Source organism: Malus domestica, chromosome 02 (assembly GCF_042453785.1).
Source record: "Malus domestica chromosome 02, GDT2T_hap1".
Lineage (NCBI taxonomy): Eukaryota > Viridiplantae > Streptophyta > Magnoliopsida > Rosales > Rosaceae > Malus > Malus domestica.
The window spans coordinates 26,134,703-26,156,017 of record NC_091662.1 but is presented as its reverse complement, the minus strand read 5'-3'; the positions used below and the strand labels follow the sequence as shown (position 1 = coordinate 26,156,017).

The 21,315-nt window shown below is 35.3% G+C and overlaps 1 long non-coding RNA gene across 1 annotated transcript; it reads left to right on the top strand.

Moving 5' to 3' along the window:
• The first annotated feature begins 17,270 nt into the window (after positions 1-17,270).
• LOC114823772 (uncharacterized) lies at positions 17,271-18,081 on the top strand. The gene is made up of 5 exons (XR_003771720.2): positions 17,271-17,408; positions 17,542-17,613; positions 17,703-17,774; positions 17,873-17,938; positions 18,023-18,081. It is a non-coding gene; the product is annotated as an uncharacterized lncRNA (long non-coding RNA).
• Positions 18,082-21,315: the final 3,234 nt, after the last annotated feature.

Below are 21,315 nucleotides of genomic sequence, written 5' to 3'. Positions count from 1 at the left end.
TAAATAAAAAAAAAAGTAGATGAAAACATTAAGTACTCGTAGCAAAATACAAAACAACTTAAATGTCAAAATATAAAACCTACGTCGCAATATGTACATTATTCACGATACCCATAAAGTCTATATGTCACTGTTTCTTTTGAAAAGAAAGTTTACATATTGACATCAATGCTACAATTTCTACCCATTTCTTCATGATTGATGCTTTAGATTTTCATTGCCAGTCTATATGTTTGTGCTTCTGTGCATGCGAGAGGCATTTTTTTTTATCACTGGCCCTACGATCTTTCATGTATGTCAAAACCACATATGTCATGTAGTAGCCTTGTATTACACATTTCTAACGCATCCTTTCATTTGGTATATGGAACCATACAAACATTATTACAATATATATATATATACACACACACACTTCACCAATTTTACATAAAATAAAACTCTGTAAAAAAATTTAACTTATTAAAAAACCTAAAAGCTAAAATTATTTTCCAGACCTAATTAATATCAATCGGCAACAATTAATTGACTACTCTCTTTCATGACATGCTTCAACTGGAACAAAGGTTCTAGGCAATCGCATCTTTTATCTGCATGCATATGTTTCTCCAAAGAAAAGTGAAGAAAAGCTTTGGTCATCATTGAATATCTGTAACTGTAACAGAAACAAAACAATCAGAAGCATGTCATTCAAATTCTCGATTGTTACTAAGACAATTAATGAGGATGGAATTAGAAGAATGTCATTGCATTTGTAGACTGTCGTTCCAATGTGGATGTCAAGTAGACTCTATTAATATTGAACCTATCGGATGAGAAATTAAACAAAAGAAAAATCAAAAGTTTCTTAACAGAACATGCTTAAGGATGGGTAATAGGTTGCTGATACAAAGAAAAAAAAGACAAATTTTATCCACACATCACTATACTATAAAAGAAGAAAAGAAAATGATTACAAAGTACTTTTTTCTTGGCAATTTCGTGAACAGAAAGAAGCAGGATACGTAAGGGCAAAACAATCTTCTTACTTCTACATAAAAGCAAAAGAACAGCTATTATATTAGTATGGTCGGGGAACAAATCCAATTGGAAGTTTATACGTGACTAAAATTATAAGCAAAGTTTGGAATTCACAAAAATTGCTGGGCAAATACTAAGACTTCCATTCCAAAAAGTTACGACAAATAACTTCGACAAATTAACTACAACTAAATTCAGATCACATTCAACATATTAAGGCATATGAAAAATCAAGAACTGCATCCTTTCTTATGTGCGATACCGAAAATTGGAAATAGTATGAAAACCTGCAATTGGTGTAATGAAGAATTCACACACCTTTTGAAGAAACGGGGGTGGAAGTTTACAACGTCATCTGACTTCATTTCTACTGCAGACTCGATTAAGCACAAACACAAAAATTCAAAATAAAAATTGATTTGAAAAATAGATAACTTTGTACGGCACAACCCATAAGAAAATAGATATGAATTAAGAAATGGATTTGGAGGCTTTACTCGATGACCTAATTAAGAACTAAAAAGATATTGCAAGCTCTTCTTCACGTCTCACGTAGCCTGCTGTGAAGTAGAGCTTTTAGCATGGGTGATGTGAACAAAGGAATCATGCACACTCCGAGTTGATATAAAATTCATTGAATCTAACTAACTAATGTTGTCAATGTACTATACTAATTAGTAAGTCAATAAACTACCATTTGAGAATAAATGATTCAACTGTTGTCATCCAATATTTTGAAAACCTCTCAATGGAAGATAAATTTTCCAGAGCTTGAAGTGATTTTTCAAAGTCAAATCCTTCTTCGTAAATCTGCAAAGAAACAAAGAGAATGAAAAGAATGCATCGGCACATTTCTACAAATTAAAGTCGATTGCAAGATTCTTTCAATCAGAAATTGAAATATCCAATAATATAAGAAAATAACAAAGGAGTTGTAACGCAATAATGGAGGTAACTAATATCCAGCCATTCTCAATCAATCAAGAACTAAACTAAACAACCCAAACAATGAAAGAATCAAATTGAAAAATATCTCATACATGAATAGGATGAAAGAGAGGTGTGAGGTTAAGAATCCTCTGAAATTTTGCAGAAATACCTTTTTAGACTGTCGTTACAACTTCGTCCGCGTCGTGGTCGGGACTCAGCGGCTGCACCTCTGTAAAACTGAAATAAAAAAAATACAATAGATGTTAACGGCCATGCCATGTGCTATTAACATGTTATGCATATGAGAGATTCACATCAAAATTACCAGTGGAACAATTACCAAACGGCTGTGAACAATGAGCATGTGTAAATACTCCTTTTATATAGGCTAAATAAATAATGAGATTGTTGTAAAAACCAAATAAAAGGAGTTTATAAAGGGACCAATTAGGACGATTTGGGAGAGAGGACTCGATTGTTGACTGTGAATTGATATGATAAAAAAGACAGAGACAATAGAAACGAAAATACCACTCAAACACCCAATGGCATTGGGATATATCCTTTATAAATGGGTTGAAAGCCTCATCACCTCTTTATGCTGCAATTCAAAAAAGCACGATCAAATCTCGGAATTGAGTAGCAATAGAAGAATCTAGGGGACTAAAAAAGTTCCCAAATAAATTAAAACTGCATAAACAAAAAAAAAAAAAGAAAAGAAACAAAAATAATATTTGAATACGTGAGATGATTGAAGATCAACTAATGGAGGAAGAAATTGAATGGAGTTTTACGCTGGCCAAAGGTTAAGAAGGAGGAGCGGAGTTTGATGCAAACTGGCACGGGCAGTTGTGAAACAGTGGGAACGTGTTGTAGTAGTTGTGAAAGAGTGAGAACTGTTATCAAACTACCCTTTGGGATGATGAATTTGGTTTTTTTTACCAGTTTGTCCTTATTTTCTGATTTTTTTTGGGTTTGATTGTGAAGAAAACATAAAGATATTCTTGGTATTTTGGAATGTTTCACCAAACTGAGGCTCTCACTTTATATATATAGATTCATCCCCCTTTTTTTTTTTTCCTTTTTCTGGTGACCACTCTTCACAATAATTCTGCACTCTTCTTTTATCTTTCAATTATTTCAATGAATCAAAACATCATATCATATTTTCAGAAACACCAAAACAAACCTGAGCAACCAAAATCACAAAAACGTCCAAACTAAAACTTGGGACATATTGTCAAGCACGAAACAACAAATCACAAATAAATGGAGCGAGAAAGAGAGAACAACGAAGGCGTGAGAGAGGAAACAAACCTAGGCTCCAAAATAAGCAAAAGTTGAAAATGGAGAGTGAGAGAGAGAGAAGCGAACCCAAACGAAAGGCAGAGAAGAAATGGAGCGGAAGAACCGATGACAGACGCGTGGTCACCAAGGGTAGAATCGTCCTTGCACTGTAGAAAAGCTGGAAGAAAACGCTCAGGGTAAAACATTTGAAGGGCATTTTAGTCCGCGCACTATTCATGAACAGTGCACTCATGTTAGGGTTTTAGTATAGGAATAATTTGAAACGCTATTATATTATTTGGTGAACAAATTTGACAACCGCTCTTATAATTAAAGTTTGCCATTGCCACAAAAACAATCCAAACGGGTCAGATAATTGAAAAATATGTTGATAGTTAGTAAAAAAAAGTCACGAGATTGGCATGGGATTGTTGTCTGTTAATCAAATAGCAGCAAAGCAAAACAAAACGTCAAAATCTGTAGACGGGCAAGTTTTGGAAACGTTCAATCCAGTATATATAGCTTTGAGGTATGAATATATAAATGGTTATAGCGATATGGCCGAATAAAGATTATGCTTAATCATATGCAAATGTGATATATGCCTTGACATCTTCATTCTATGTTTATATTTTCATTATAGTAACTGTTCTACTACCTATTTAAAATTTCACAAAGTCACCTAGCCTAGCCAATACGATATGTCTTTCCTACAGAAATTAATCTTTATTACGGTCTAGTAGTATTCATCTTCACTTGTAAATGAGAGGTCTTGGTTGCTAGCTCATTGTGAGGCTAAGTCCACCCCTCCCTACTTAGTATAGATAATATTGTTTGTTTAAATAAAAATAATAATAATAATAATCCCACAATCTTACACGGTCCTTATAAGTGGTGGGTTGTTTTAGTTGATATGGCATTTATTTCTCCTCAATCCAATGTCTCAGGTTTAAACATTTTCTCTCCCCTATATCGACTTTAAAGTAGTCGCACGAAATGAAGGAAAATATAAAAGGAAAAATAATGAAAACGACTTGAAAATTTTAAGTTTTAACGATAAGGACAAAATAAAAGATAAAGTGAATATTACCATGATTGACATTTTAGTATAAAAATGTAGTTTTTCGTTAAAACGAATAGTACCGGAAGTTTTTCGTTAAAGTTTCCAAATATAAACTTATGCGGTACTGCATCAATGCTAAAATAAAAATGCTGCAGAGTCCAAATACTAAAAACCAGGTAAAACGTTATGGGAAAAGAAAAGTTGGATTGTATAACATTGTCATATTATAGTGATGATGCATGCAAATTTGTACGTGTGGAACAAAATTATTAAGAAAATACATAAATACATAGATACATACATACATATATATATATATATATATATATATATATATATATATATATATATATATATTTCAGAGGATTAACTATAACATTTTCAAATTTTATAGTATTACGCTAATTCAATCGGCTCATTTCCAATTCATTTTCTAACGCATGTTTTACACTAACTCAATGCATGGAATGCTGGCAAAAGAATAAATAAATAAGAGATGCTTTGCATGGAATGCTGGCAAAAGAATAAATAAATAAGATATGCTTTTACAGCCACTTAATACTATGGTCTAGTAATATTTCTCTTCACTTGTAAATTAGAAGTTTTAGATTCGATTCTCGTCAAATGCGAAGTTGAACCACTTTATTATGGCAAACCTATTGTAAGGTTTAGCTCACTCCCTCATGCCCTTAGTGTAGTTCAAAAGAAAAAAAGAAAGATACCTTTACAGTAGTTTATATGTATGTAAGAATATGAACATGAGACATGGTGTTTTGGCATTGGTATTGGAGTACAATTGGTATAAGAAAACCTTAACAGAATTGATGAACTACTCCTTGTTAATGAAGGAGTTAGTTTCATGTTAAAACTGATATAGGAAATACAAGCAATTTCCTATATGGATTCTAATAGGGAATCCTTATTATAACATAAGAAGGGTTATATATATATATATGTATATATATATATATATATATATATATATATATATATCTATGTATATATATATATGTATATGTATATGTATGTATATATATATATATATGTATGTATATATATATATGTATGTATATATATATACATATATATATATATGTATGTATGTATATGTTGATCTCTGCTCTCATAGATTATCGCTCATTATTAGAACTAAGCCCTATTCTTAGTTTTGAGCAAACAACAATCTGATAGAGGAGAAGAATCACAGTTTGCAAGTTTCGGCATTCATGGCTTCATCTGGTACAAGTTCTTCAGGTCAGTATGCATCAAGTTTTTATTGGTTCGAGTTTTGTTTATTGATTGGTTGTGATTTGAGTAGCTTAATCAAAGTATGTGGTATAAATGTTTTACATGTAGTATCAGAGCCATCCATAGGTTTAGTTCTTAAATTCAATCAACGAGAACAAAAGAAACTAATAATTAAATTAGGAGAAGGTTTCGGTTGTCAGGTTTCGAAACTGGTTTTAGTTAGTAGGATTAAAATTTGAATTATCCAAACCGCTGCGTTTCAGTAAAAGATGAATATTTGAATTTTTCGACCGTTAAGAATTCTTCAGAATTTGTTTTGGGGCTTTTATGGGAAAGAGAACCTTTTCGATTGTTCTCTCTCTTGTCTTCGATTGTGTGTTTGGAGAAAGGATCTGGGAATTAAGAAACAAATCCATATTAATTTAAGCTTCTGCTACACAATATGGATATTCATCATTCATGGTATGTATTTTGAAACTCAGAGAAGAAGCATGAAATTCAAATTCAATTCTATTTGAATCTCCCTATTTGATAAGATGGATTAAAATAGCAAAAGTATGATTGTTAATTTGAAATCTGATAAACATGCATATTGATTAACTGGAAAAGGCAAAATTCAAATCTTGGGTTCTTAAATTAAATGACTGTTTTGTATGTAACAAATATTTTCTTTCGAATAAGATGATTGTTCATGATTACATGATATTCAGTTTTCTGGTAAAACCAATCATCCTATATGTGCTTACCAACTGATTAGTTGTTGAGATTATGTATATGAATAATAGTTATGATGTTATGATGTGCAATAGATTGAGAAAAGAAATCAAGACTCTAAAAGTTCATATTGTGATTTTCTTAATTCTTCAGTGTCTGTAATATCAATGAAGACTTTAAATTTGGCAAACATCCCAATCTTCACTAGTGGCAGCAACTACAAAAAATGGAGAAGGGATATCAATTTGCTGTTGACTCTTAATGAGTTTGATATAGCAATTGATAATACCAAACCTTTGGTTAATGATCAAAGCACTAAGGCTGAGAAGTCAGTTCATGAAAGATGGACAAGGGCTAACAAAGTAGCACTTTCTATCTTAGAAAATGGAATGACTGATACAATCAAAGGTGGAATCAAAAGACCAGAACTATTACTTAAAAGCAATTGAGAAGAAGATTAAGGAGTCTGAGAAAGCAGAAGTAAGCCAATACATGTCCTTACTGACTACATACAAGATTGAGAGCACTGGTTACATAAGGGATCACATAATGAAGATGACAGATGCTGCTGAGAAATTGAACTCCATGGATGTTATATCGGTGAGAAACAACTTGTGTATATGATTCTTCAAGCCTTTCCCACAAAGCGTAGTAAGTTAAAAGTCTCCTACAACACACAAGATAAAAGTTGGGACATAGATGAACTTATTGCACAATGTGTGCAAGATGAAACTCGGAAAAAGTAGGAGAAAGGCAAAGAGATTGATGAAATAAACTTTGTGCAACCTAGAAAAGAGAAGAGAACATTCAACAATAGGGCTTCTTCTGCTCCTGGTAAGAATTCTAATCGGTTTAATGCATCTGCTAAAGTGAATGACTCCTCTAGAAAACTATCAAATTTAAGGCTAAACCTAATGATGTTCTAAACTTAAATGTTTTTGGTGTAAACTAAGGGGCATCTAAAAGTCGATTGTGAGATTTTTAAAGATTACTGAAAGAGCAAGGAAAAAGAATAGGTACTTGTTTATGTTGAAACTAATCTTTGTGAAGTACCTGTTGATTCTTGGTGGTTTAATACTGGCTGCTCAGTACATATAACTAACTCTTTGGATGGTTTTCAAAAACAAAAGGAAATTGGAAATGCTTTGTACAATGTTTTTGTTGGCGAAGAGACTAAAGTTGTAGTAGATTCAATTGGGATAGTAAAATTAAAATTGACTTCTGGTTTTGTTTTGGAGTTGAAAGATGTGTTATATGTCCCTAAGATGAGAAGAAACCTTATTTCTGCTTCTAAAATTGTAAAAGATGGTCTTTCTTTTCTTGCAGATGATATTAGCTTAATTTTTTTTAAGAAAAACTGTTTTGATATTGTTTTAGGAACTGCTTTCTTGTTTGATAATTTGTGGCGTCTAGAATGCACAGTTGAAATGTTAAATCACTCATTTTTAAATATTTGTTCTAAAAGAATGCTGAAGCAAGACACATCTTACATTCTCTGGCACAAAAGACTAAGATACATTTCAAAAGAGGGGATAATTAAACTTTCAAAAGTTGATTTGATTCCAAAATTAGACCTCACTGCTACAACTGAATGTGTTGATTGTTTAACGGGTAAAATGACCAATTTTAGGAAATTGGATGTTAAAAGGAGTCAGGGTTTACTTGAAATCATACACACGAACATTTGTGGTCCTTTTCCAATCAAAATAGTACGTGGAAACAAGTAATTTATCAACTTTATAGATGATTTCTCTAGACTTGGATACACTTTTCTTATTAGTGACAAAGTTGATATCCTTAAGTGCTTTATGATTTATAAAATTGAGGTTGAAAAACAACTAGTTAAGGTTATTAAAATTGTTAGATCCGATAAGGGAGGAGAATACTTTGGCAGGTACACTGAATCTGGGCAACAAAAGGGACCATTTGCACTCTATCTGGAGAAAAATGGCATTATAGCTCAATATACAACACCTGGAACACGTCAACAAAATGAAGTCTCAGAAAGGAGGAATAGAACCTCATTGGCATGGTTAGAAGCATGATGACAAGATCCAAATTACGAAGTTTTCTTTGGGGGGAAGCATTAAAAACTGCAAATTATATCCTGAGAATAGCACCTAGTTTTGGGTATTTTCATGTTTGAAGGTGCAAAGCTGAAGCTAGATTTTACAATCCTAATGAGAGAAAGCTGGATCCAAGAACAATCTTGTTATTTCATTGGTTATCCTGACAAATAAAAAAGGTATAGATTCTACATTCCTTAGGGCCACCCTGCATTCTTCTTGGAAGATCAAGATGCATTAGGCCTGTATGTCAACCAAAATAGACGATTTGGCTACAGATTTAGATTTTGATACTAGCAACATTATGGAAATTGATCCCTCTGCAACACCTTCAAATAATGTTATAGAAACACAAGTGCTGAATGAAGTATTACGTCAGTTTCAGCCAAGAAAATCAACAAGGGTTCGAAAATCAACAGCTGCCAGTGATTATGTTTATTTACAAGAAACAAAATTTGATATTGGTGATGTAGATGATCCCCTTTCATAAACTCAGGCCATGGAAAGTTCTCAATCGATTTTATGGTAGGATGCAATGAAGGATGAGCTAGATTCAATGTTCAAAAACAATGCTTGGACACTTGTGGAGTCTAGTTCTCAAATTAAGCCTATAGGTTGCAAGTGGGTGTATAAAACCAAAAGAGATGCTCTTGGTTGAATTGAGAGATATAAAGCCCGGTTAGTTGCAAAGGGCTTTACTTAGAGAGAAGGTATTGATTATAATGATACTTTTTCTCCAGTGTCCTCTAAAGATTCAATGAGAGTTGTCATGTCTTTGGTTGCTTATTTTGACTTGGAGTTGCATCAAATGGAAGTGAAAAATGCTTTTCTTAATGGAGACTTAGAAGAGTGTATTTACATGAAACAACCAACTGGATTTGTTGAAATGGGGAATGAAAATATGGTTTGCAAGCTCAATAAGTCCATGTATGGGTTGAAGCAAGCTTCTATATAGTGGTATTTGAAATTTAATCAAATTGTTTCTTCTCAGGGATTTGAAGAAAACAAATTGGATGATTGCATTTGCATTAAGTTTTCTGGTTCATAGTTTATCCTTTTGGTGCTTTATGTTGATGATATCCTTTTAGCAAGTTCGTCCTGAGTTGTTACAAAGTACTAAAAAGATGCTCAGTGAGAGTTTTGATATGAAGGATCTAGGAGAGGCACACTATGTGTTGGGAATTGAAACCATTCGTGATAGATAGAGGAGATTGCTTAGTTTATCACAAAAGGGTTACATTGACAGAGTGTTGCTTCGATTTAAAATTGGAAAGTTGTAATTATGGTCATGTTCCAGTCAATAAGTGAGATAAGTTTTCAAGGAATCAATGTCTGAAGATTGATTTGGAGACTAAGAAAATGCAATCTAAACCTTATGCTTCTCTGGTGGGAAGCCTTATGTATGCAACAATTTGTACACGACCAAATATTGCTTATATTGTAGGCATGATGGGAAGGTTTCAAGCAAATCCAGGAGATGCATATTGGATAGTTGCAAAGAAAGTTCTGAGATATTTGCAAAGGACTAAAGGTTTCATGTTGGTTTATGGCAAATGTGATTCTTTGGAACTTGAAGGGTATACAGATTTAGATTTGGATGGTGATGTGGATGATAGGAAGTCAACAGGTGGTTATATCTTCATGCTAAATGGTGGTGCAGTTCCTTGGAAGAGTGCAAAGCAAATTGTTATTGCCACTTCAACTATGGAGGCTGAGTTTGTGGCCTGTTTTGAAGGAATAAAGCAAGCTGCTTAGTTGAGAAATTTTATGTCAGACTTAAAGATCATAAATTCAGTACAAAGACCTGTGAGAATGTATTGTGATAACAACTTAGCTATGTTCTTTGCAAAGAATAATAGAAGAACTTCAGCTTCTAGGCTCATGGATGTAAAATTTCTCAAAGTCCGAGAACAGGTTAAGAAGAGAGTGATCGAGGTACAACATATTAGTACAACTCTGATGCTGGCTAATCCTCTAACTAAAGCTTTACCTATTGGAGAGTTTAAGTTACATGTTGCTCGAATGGGGGTGCTTGAAAGTTTTGATCAGTGTGAGTAGTCACTAATCTTATCAAGAGCTGAGAATTGCTGATGCAAGGATTAAAAGTTCTGGAACGGCTGATGCAATTCTGATGGTGTTGAGGTTAAATTATTTTTTGGTTTTAGCTAGCCTTGGTAGTTTTGTTTTGTGTTTCAATAAATATATTTGTGTTGGAGCTCAATACTTCATTTGTGAAGTTTTGCAATTTCGAATGATAGTTTGAATCTTAAGATTGGATTCTTTTGTTGCTTTGTAAACAGTTTGTCTATTTAAAGCAGATCATTATGAATTGTTCTTTTAATTAGCATTGGCTAATTTGCTCTCTTTTGTGATACATGGATCTTTTGAAAAGTGGGAGCAATTTAGTGTTTGATCATGAGTTATATTTACAGATTGGGTACATGTGAGCTTTGAATTAATACTGCCATTTTGTTGTGTGGATTATAATTCTTGGTTTCAGTATTTTGAAATGCAGAGGAACATTGGTCATGATGGTTAATTCTTGATTAAGGTTATGTGATCACTTCTTAAGATTGGTGATATCATGTCTGAAATAGGTCTATAGGTCTCATGTTCAAGTGGGAGAATGTAAGAATATGAACATGAGACAAGGTGTTTTGGCATTGGTATTGGAGTCCAATTGGTACAAGAAAACCTTAAAAGAATTGATGAACTACTCCTTGTTAATGAAGGAGTTAGTTTCATGTTAGAATTGATGTAGGAAATACAAGCAGTTTCCTATATGGATTCTAATAGGGAATCCTTATTATAACATAAGAAGGGTTATATATATATATATATATATATGTTGATCTTTGCTCTCATAGATTATCGCTCATTATTAGAACTAAGCCCTATTCTTAGTTTTGAGCAAATGGCAATCCGACAGAGAGGAGAAGAATCAAAGTTTGCAAGTTTCAGTTTTCTGCATTCATGGCTTCATCTGGTGCAAGTTCTTCAGGTCAGTATGCAGCAAGTTTTTATTGGTTCGAGTTTTGTTTATTACTTGGTTGTGATTTGAGTAGCTTAATCAAAGTATGTGGTATAAATGTTTTACAATGTGTATATAGTTTCTTCTTCTTGATTGTAAATTGGTCTCATGCTAAAATAAAGGCTAACTTTTGTATATGTAGATAATATCCAAGGTACAGCAAAGATCTTCTGTCTAGTTTTGAAATTACTCTGTTAACAAATATCGGGATTGGATCATGTCTGCCGAACAATCTCAGTAAAAAAGAACATGCTGTATCTGTATCAGATGGATTTGAACACACAACCAATCAATTAATAGTCAACTACTCTACCATTGAGTTATTGAGGAATAACGCACTGGTACATAACAACATATTTACCACATCAATTCCATCACGGACATCAACAGCTCGCGGTAGAACTATTTAATTACCACGATTAAATGTAGCTCGTGGTAGATAATATTAATTCACCACGGTCAAATTTTGGCCCGTTGTTAAAAGTGAATAATCTACAACGATTTTTAATTCCATGATGGAATATCAAAACCACCACGCGATATGCTCATTGTGGTTACTTCAAACAACCACACCGCCTTTTGAAAATTCACCACACCATCGGCCCGTGGTGGATGTTTTTTTTTTTGTTTTTTTTTAAAATATTTTGGAGGATATTAAAATCTAAAATCCCAATTATTTCCCCCTTGCGTGAAACTGTGAAACCCTAAAAAGAAAACGTCAATCCTTTGTCTCCATCTCTTCCGTCTCCGGCCGATCTCAGTTTGGTCGTCTCTTCGGTCATCTCTCCCTCAATCAGCGGCAACCTCTCTGCATCACTCAGGTTTCTTTTATCCTATATCTTTTGATTGTGTTTTCTTGTTCTGAATAAGCATTTAAATTATCATTGATCATCGAACTTGGAGATGTGTATGCATTCTTGTGGCTTACAGCTCGTAAATTTCTCTTCCGGCGTTTTTCACTGTAAATATTTTAAATTGAAGATCGAATTCATTCATTGTATTCATATAGGGTAAAGGAGTGTAGCTGTAAAAAATCATCAAAATCGGAGTTAAAATAACCGTTAAATAGTGATTTTTCGTTGATAACCGTCGAAATTTTTTTTCTCTTTATTTGACCTTTGAATGTTTGTTTTTTGCAATTTTTGGCATATGCGATCTCGAAGTATATACAAACAAGTTTGACGGTTGGATCGTTGAAACTAGTTTCGTCAAATGCATATCCCATCAAAATGATAGATTCGCTAACACTTAAGAGTTTATTCATACTTTCATTAAGTATAACATAAGATTTTGTGATATCCATTAATGTAAATATTTTAAATTGAAGATCGAGTTCATTCATTGTATTCATATAGGGTCAAGAAGTGTAGCTGTAAAAAATCATCAAAATCAGAGTTAAAATAACTGTTAAATCGTGATGTTTCGTTGATAACCGTCGAAATTTTTTGTCTCGTTACTTGATCTCTAAATGTTTGTTTTTTGCAATTTTTGGCGTATGCGATCTCGAAGTATATACAAACAAGTTTGACGGTTGGATCGTTGAAACTAGTTTCGTAGAATGCGTATCCCATCAAAATGATAGATTTGCTAACATTTAAGAGTTTATTCATATTTTCATTAAGTATAACATAAGATTTTGTGATATCCATTAATGTAAATATTTTAAATTGAAGATCGAGTTCATTCATTGTATTCATATAGGGTCAAGAAGTGTAGCTGTAAAAAAGCATCAAAATCGGAGTTAAAATAACCGTTAAATCGTGATTTTTTGTTGATAACCGTCGAAATGTTTTGTCTCGTTACTTGATCTCTAAATGTTTTTTTTTGTTGCCATTTTTAGCATATGCGATCTTGAAGTATATACAAACAAATTTGACGGTTGGATCGTCGAAATTAGTTTCGTAGAATGCGTATCCCATCAAAATGATAGATTCACTAACATTTAAGAGTTTATTCATACTTTCATTAAGTATAACATAAGATTTTGTGATATCCATTAATGTAAATATTTTAAATTGAAGATCGAGTTCATTCATTGTATTCATATAGGGTCAAGAAGTGTAGCTTTAAAAAATCATCAAAATCGGAGTTAAAATAACCGTTAAATCGTGATTTTTTGTTGATAACCGTCGAAAGGTTTTGTCTCGTTACTTGATCTCTAAATGTTTGTTTTTTTGCCATTTTTAGCATATGCAATCTTGAAGTATATACAAACAAATTTGACGGTTGGATCGTCGAAATTAGTTTCGTAGAATGCGTATCCCATCAAAATGATAGATTCGCTAACACTTAAGAGTGTATTCATACTTTCATTAAGTATAACATAAGATTTTGTGATATCCATTAATGTAAATATTTTAAATTGAAATTGAAGATCGAGTTCATTCATTGTATTCATATAGGGTCAAGAAGTGTAGCTGTAAAAAATCATCAAAATCGGAGTTAAAATAACCGTTAAATCGTGATGTTTCGTTGATAACCTTCAAAAAAAATTTTCTCTTTATTTGACCTTTGAATGTTTGTTTTGTGATTTGACCAAAACAAATAAAAAATGATAATTACAATTCGATGGAATCTGCTAACCTCGGTCCTCCCTCTGCTCCCTCTTTATCTCTCTCTCCCGGTGTCGAGAAATTATAGAGTAGTACAATAGTATTACGTCAGCCGTGATGCTTTCATTCAAATCTTACAATCTGTCCTTATTTTTACAGAGCTGGAATTTTATTATCATTTTGACCTTTTAAAATTTTTTTAAAAAAAAAGAAAAGAACAAAAGAACAGAGGAGATGGACGGTCTCCTTCCCCGTCCGACCCAACCCCTCCCTCGGACGTCTTCCCAGCCATTCCTTTCTCCCCCAAAACCCAGCCCACCTTCTTCCCCAAACCCCAAGCCATTCCTTCTTCCCAAAACCCTACCTTCCTTCTTCCTCGAACCCAGCTTTCTTTCATCCTCAAACCCTATCTTCAACGATTTCTTTATCTAAAAAGGATGATCCTCAAATGCAGCCTTCCTTCTTCCCCAAAACGCAGCCTTCCTTCTTCTCTTGGCTGGAGGTCCTATTTTTATGGTTATCAATTTTTTTAGCCCAGATTGCAAAATCCACAAAACCTTCAATACGGTTCTCATCGATGGAGAGTAACCATTACTCTCATCCCTCTCGATTCATGATACCTGAGCTCCCTCCCTCAGCTTCTCTAAAGTTGACTCCGAGTCTCCGACCACCACTATCTGCTCATCTCAACTTCGACCACCACCTCATGGTCATGAGTCTCCTGACTCCTGAGTTCTGACCAATCCATTTCGAAGCCACTAGGTAATTCAAATGTCTATAAGTATCATACCCTAAACAATTTTTACTGTATGTTAAGTACCAATTGCTATATAATTTGCACCTCGGTTAGGAACCATGGATAGATTACCGCAATGTTCTTTAAGTTTTCAAAGGGTCTATTCACTAATTTCTCTTTTGGGTTATTTTTGGATTTGGACCTTGCATTGGATGTCTTGGAGATGTTAATTTGGATTGGATTTGGATGTTATTTTGGATTTGGAATTTGGATTTGGATAATAATATTAATATGTATTGCTGGGCACAATCTGTGCTTCAATACTCCTCTAATATGTGCTGCTGCATTGCATCCTCAATTCTTAAAGACAGCTCATGTGAGTGTAATATGTGCTGCTGCAGTGCTGTTGTGCATTGCAGTGCAGCGGCTGCAGCCTTAATTTATAAAAATGATGTATAAGAGAGTTGCAACCTGTGCCCACCCCTAGTATCAGAGTCCCAATAAAGTTTTAATTTTATGGCTATAAGAGAGTCCCAATGATGATATAATTGTAAAACAATTAACATAAAAAAGTTGATATATTTTTTATTGGAAACAAAACTTAATTAAAAACCCACGAAGCGAAGAAACTGCCGTTCAAAGTTCCCCCAGTCGCTTGCAGTTATATTTGGCTATCCCCTCAATCCTTCTCTTCACATCGTTCTTTTTTACTAGGACGCAAACATTATTCACTGATCTCTCTCTATAAATTTGGTATGAATTGAGTGGTCTTGTAGTTGCATTTGGTTACCCTGCGAAATCTTTCTCTCTAACTTGGTTTTTTCTTCTAGGACCGAAAACATTCCTTTATTAATCTCTCTATGAATTTGGTTTCAATTTTTAGGTGTCTATGGATTTTGATGGTTTGCCAGACGGTGACGAGATTCACTCAAGTGATGATGTGAATGAAGCAAAAAAGAGAAAGGGAAGAGGTCCAACAATGTTGGATTATAATGCTCTGTCAAAGGCCAAACAAATTGGTGTTCAATTCAATGACAAATGACAACATTTTGGTGCTAGATCAGCGAGTTTGAGTTCGTCGGCAGGGATCCTTGCAAGACAACTAATACCAGTAACTTACGCAAGTTGGGATGAAGTTACTACAATTTTGAAAGATAAATTATAGGCTGCTGTGAAGGTAAAATTTATAACTGAAGCTGTGCTCTTATTTCCTAACTATTTTGTTCTTCTATAATACATATAAAAAATCAATTATCTTTTTGATGTTAAAAAAGATTCATGGTTAATGCAGCAAAAATACGATTTAGCACCCTGTCGTAAGAAGATATTATTAACACAAATGTCTAGGTGTTGGCGTACATACAAAGCCACGTTGACAAAACAAATAAGATTCCTTGATGATGGTCCTGATGCAATGGAACAAATGCAACTCTTGAAGCCTGCTAATGTTGAGAAACAAGCTGATTGGGACAAATTTGTTAAACATCAATGCTCTCCTGAGTTTGATGTAAGCTTGTTTGTATTAAATTTTAAATTAATGATTAGGTTTTCTATGCATGGATGTTGGTTAAATGAAGTTCCTTGTTATCTGTTTTTCTTTGCTAGGCAATTAGTGAGAAGTTCAAAAAGTTGAAATCATTCCATACTCTCCCTCATGTGATGAGTCGTAAAGGATATGCACGCTTGGAGGACGAGCTGGTATGAACCTTTGTATATATTTTAATTTCATTTCAGTGACAACACACTTATATGGAGTTTAAATTATGGATGAATTAATAGAGAAACAAAGGTACACCTGAGGAGGATTTAAATAGAGTTAGTCTTTGGATAGCTGCTCGTACAAGAAAAAATGGTCAACCGGTAAATGAGATAGTGTCAAAGAAAATGGTACGAAGCTTCAGTTTGAAATTATCCTTGTGTTATTTTTTGTTCATTTTTCTTTTAATCTTGTAAATGATTTTTAAATGTATAGGATGACATTAAGTTGGCTAATGAAATGCCAACAACAGACAATGGTTCTATAAAAGATGATGCCTTATCACAAGCACTTGGACTTGAACATTGAGGTCGACTTCGTGGAGGTGGTTATGGGGTTACACCTTCTAGATGTGATGCCCAAACATATGCTAGCATGAGTAATCGAGAGCTTAGAGACCGGCTACAAAATGTCGAAGGAAAATTGCGGGAAGTGTTTGATCTTGTGTTGGCTAAACAACAAAATGAGGTAATTATATATGCAACTTTGTATATATTTATAAAAATGATAAAAGATTTACGGCATGATCAATTTGTATGTAGTTAGAGCTTACTTGAGGGAAGCCAATGGTTCCACCATAAATACCCACCAACACTGGATGAATATTTGTCAGCAATACTTGATACATCCAACTTTACCCTAGCAACCACATCTTTTATCGGAAAGGGAGATATTTGTTACAAAAGACTCATTGGATTGGTTTTTTAGTGAGTACAAATAAAACAATATCGGTCTAAAAAATATATTCTAACTTCTAATCATATCGCTGCAGGGAAATGGTAAAGAAACTAATACCAATGATGCAATTCAAGTCTCCACAAATAGGCCTCAGGTAAAAATGTGTCATTAGTAAATATTGGTATTTTGTTGAATCTGAAATTGATCAACTTCTATTTCTTACGTATTCACTAGTCGCATGGAGGATGTATAGATCTCCAAAGAACTAAGAATGGTGTAAAACAGGTTCCCAATTCCAGTTACCAGGTTTCCAGATCATCTCCCCAGGTATGAAACTGAAAATAGTGAACATGTTCACTTTCAGGCTTAGTTAGTCTATGCAGCTAATAGTTTCTTTGCATCTATCTTGTTATCAGTTGTTTCATTTGATTTTGATTATTTGCATTTATCTTTTTATCAGTTACAATGTAATAAGAAAAGTGCACCAGAGGCTAACGATGGTTCTAGACACACTTCAAAAGCTAGTTCTCAGGTACATATATGATCCCAAGTATAGCACAGTGGAAATATAATAAGACATAGCAGATGTTGATAATTAGATTGTTTTTGTTTTTTTATTAGATACAATGTGATAGAAGAAGTGCACACGAAGCTGACGATGCTTCTAGACAAGCTTCCAAAGCTAGTTCCCAGGTATACGAGAACAAGTACTAAATAGTTAGCTTATGAAACTTATGAGATTTTGATATAAACTGATCGAATTTTGTGTCTTCCATGTTTGGTTGTCACAGAGAAGTAGTCCAAACATAGAAAGAGACAACATTAAGAGAAAAGAAGTTTCTAAAGCCACTTCTCAGGTAGTAAACACACGCTTGATAATAATTGTTAAATAGTTTGATAACTTAATCATTTAAAATTGATGTTCTTATTCTTTATGCTAGTTACAACCTGTTGGTATTTTACGAGGGTCTTCATGCAAGTTACTAAATTGGCTCTGAAATGGACAAGTTGTTGCAACTGGAGAAATAGAATCAACAAATCCTGAGGCGAAAGTTCATGGCATCCCTCAATCAATCGTCACCGACAACGGCCCGCAATTCTTGGGCCAAGATGTGGTGAAGTTCTTCCAAAAGTATAACATCAAGCAGCACATGTCCATGCTAAGATATCCTCAAGGCGGTGGCGGGCCGAAGCATCCAACAAGGTGATCCTCAACTGCCTCAAGAAATCCCTCACCAACAAGAAGGGAAAATGGCCAAATGAACTCCTTGGATGTCTATGGGCATATCGCACCACCAAAAGATGAGCAACCAGTGAGACTCCTTTCTCTTTGGCATTTGGCTTAGAAGCAATCATTCATCCCAATGTCATCAAGCCAAGTATCACCGCACTATTACGAAGCATTGAGCATAATAGTAAGGAGATGATCACAAGCTTAGATCTGGTAGAGGACAAGTGCGAGCAGACCATCATTTGCATCGCAGCCTACCAGCAATAACTCATTTCTAACTACAACAAAAAGGCCAAGATCCAGCAGTTCCAGTTCGAAGATCTAGTCCTAAGAAAAGCCTTTATCACTACCCGCTGAGAAGGCTCCAAAAAGATGGATCCCATCTGGGAAGGTCCGTACAAGATCAGCAGAGTAGGCGGCAAAAGTAATTACACCCTCGCCACCATGAAACAATAAAAAGATCGAGAAGCAGTGAAGCGCCTACAATATGAAGAAGTACCATGTGTGACCTCCCGCTACATCAAAGTACGAAGACTCAAGAAGCTCGACGGGCACCACCTCACAAGACGAGGACTATCCAGTTGTCATGCAGTTCCTACCTTACAGGTAAATTCTCGTTCGTTTCATTTGTTTTTCAATTAGGAATTCAGAAGTAATCACAACTTGGCTTGGTTGCATGCTTACAACAACTGATCATTCTTGCACTTCAAAAGTAGACTGCACCATTCTTAGGGACTCATCGCAAAAATTGCGCCCCCCGATGGACCAACCATGCTCTCTAGTGCGAGAGGGTAAACTAATTGCTCTCAGTGTGAGTGGGTAAACCAATTCCCCGACACCCATATGGGTTATATCTCCAAGATGAGAGGATAAACTTTACACTCTGAATATCCAGACGTGGATGAGCTTGGCTGCCCTAGTATAACTAGATGCACAATGGCTTACGTCGAGATTCTTAGAAGTAGCCACAATGGTCTTTTTCAAGGCTTAGCTAATTAAAGGATTTTGGGTCTCTTGGCCTAATCCATAAGGAACCAGGCCCTAGAGACGGAGGGGGCACATTACGCAGTACGCTCTATAGACGGCAGCTCTGAAACCCTAAAGGTAGCCTACAGTTTCTAGAAGACTGCCTACGGCTAGCCCTTCAAGCAGTAAAGCCGCACTAGACTTATACAACCGCATATTCTTATGAAAGGTTAAACAAGCTAGCCTGCATATATGAAACTTTATCCACTGCCGACATGCTATGTAGTCGATAAGCTTCACCTTTGCCAAGCGTAGAACAACCTACACCAAGTCCTAAAGTGTTGTGATACTTGCTACGCAACCTACGAAATTGGAGAAAGCCAAGGTTAATAGCCAAGTGGTTACGCGGACTTGTCTGATTTTGTAAGTAAGGCATCTGGCTGCCTACCCTATGGCTAACAACTTTGCAAAGTTCTACACCAACACCTACGGCTGCATAGGCTACGCGAGCTTGTCTACTTATAAAAAAGTAGCATGCCTGCCACTGGTCTATCAAGTCTAAAGGTTAGGGCATGAGCAAAAGAAGCGAAGATGAGAAAAAGCGAAGGAAGCATGTTTATAAACAATTAGCAAAGGCCGAAGGAGTTCAAATAAAACAAGAGCTACAAGGAAAAACAAATAAAATCCTAAAAGCTACCTAGAAGATTACAGTAGCTTGGACATCCTACGACTACTCAGTCGTCACACCTTCAGTAGCCGCGATGCTCTTAGCAACGGCATCATGTGACGCTTCACCCCTGGCTACCCCAGCCTGGGCATTAACTTCTCCAACTACTTCACCAATGGAAGCCTCAAAAGTAAAAGCAAGCAATTATTTCAGAGAAATAGAGAAGGTCTTGAAACCTCAAGCCTATCATTCTTACCTTTCAGCTACTCATTCTTCTCAAGCAGACCAACATGGACTCGTTGTAGCTCATCCACTTCCTTCTTCAAACTTTCGTTGATCTTCAGTACACCTTGAAGTTCCAACACTTGGGGTTTAAGCCTATCGACGATTCTCTTGAAGTGGATCACTTGATTATAAGCAGCTATCAACTCTTCATCCTTTGCATAAGCAACGAAACGTAGCTCAGAAACTACAAACTGAAGATCTTGAATCTGAGGTATGTAACATCCAATCTCATTCTCTGCACTTTCATACTTAACTTGGATCGCATCAAGCTTAGTCTTCAAGTCAACGATCTCATGGGGAGTGATCTCAAGCTGTAGAGAAGTGGGGGTAGAAATATTAGACCCCTTCAAAGCAACAAGCTCAGAATCCAACTCTTGATTTCCTCGGCTGAGGAATAAGCTTCAGCTGCCATAGTCTTCGCCACCACCTTGGCAGCCTTGCTATATATGCATCATAGCGAGCAGAGCAATCATTCTATATTGGGTCATATGCTTCGCAAAGGAACTTGGGCAAACAACCTTTCTACCGCCATCAACAAACTTGGCACAAACATTCATGTTTTCAAGGAGATCCAGATTCAAAAGCACACAGATCTCAGCAACCTCCCCAGAAGCAGGCTTAGTAGATTTCTCACAGCTACCCACGCGAACAGTCTCCTCATTCTTAACAGGCGAATCAGTCTCAGCAGCAAAAAGAGTAGGCCTTGGCGCCACTTTAGCAGCAGAGTCCACCTTATCACTATTCATAGTAGCAAGCCTCTCCAAAGGTGAATCAGACTTAGTTCCCAACAAACATCTTGGTACAGACTTCGGCATTTAGGGAATGACAGGACCTTACGCTGAGCAGTCCTGTCAGCAATCGTACTAGCCATTCTCGACATGGCAGGTGCCACAGGCTCAGATCTAGAAGCCTCATTTTTTTTCCCATTGGAAGAAGTTATGTCAATCACAAGCATCTCGGCAGCAAGCAAACCCTCATAAGCAGCGGAGGAAGTCTTCAGTTTTTCTCAATAGGCATGCATATCTTGAGCAGGTGGGGAAGATCTCTTCTTTCCACCTTCATTTATAGTAGGCTTCAAGATAGCG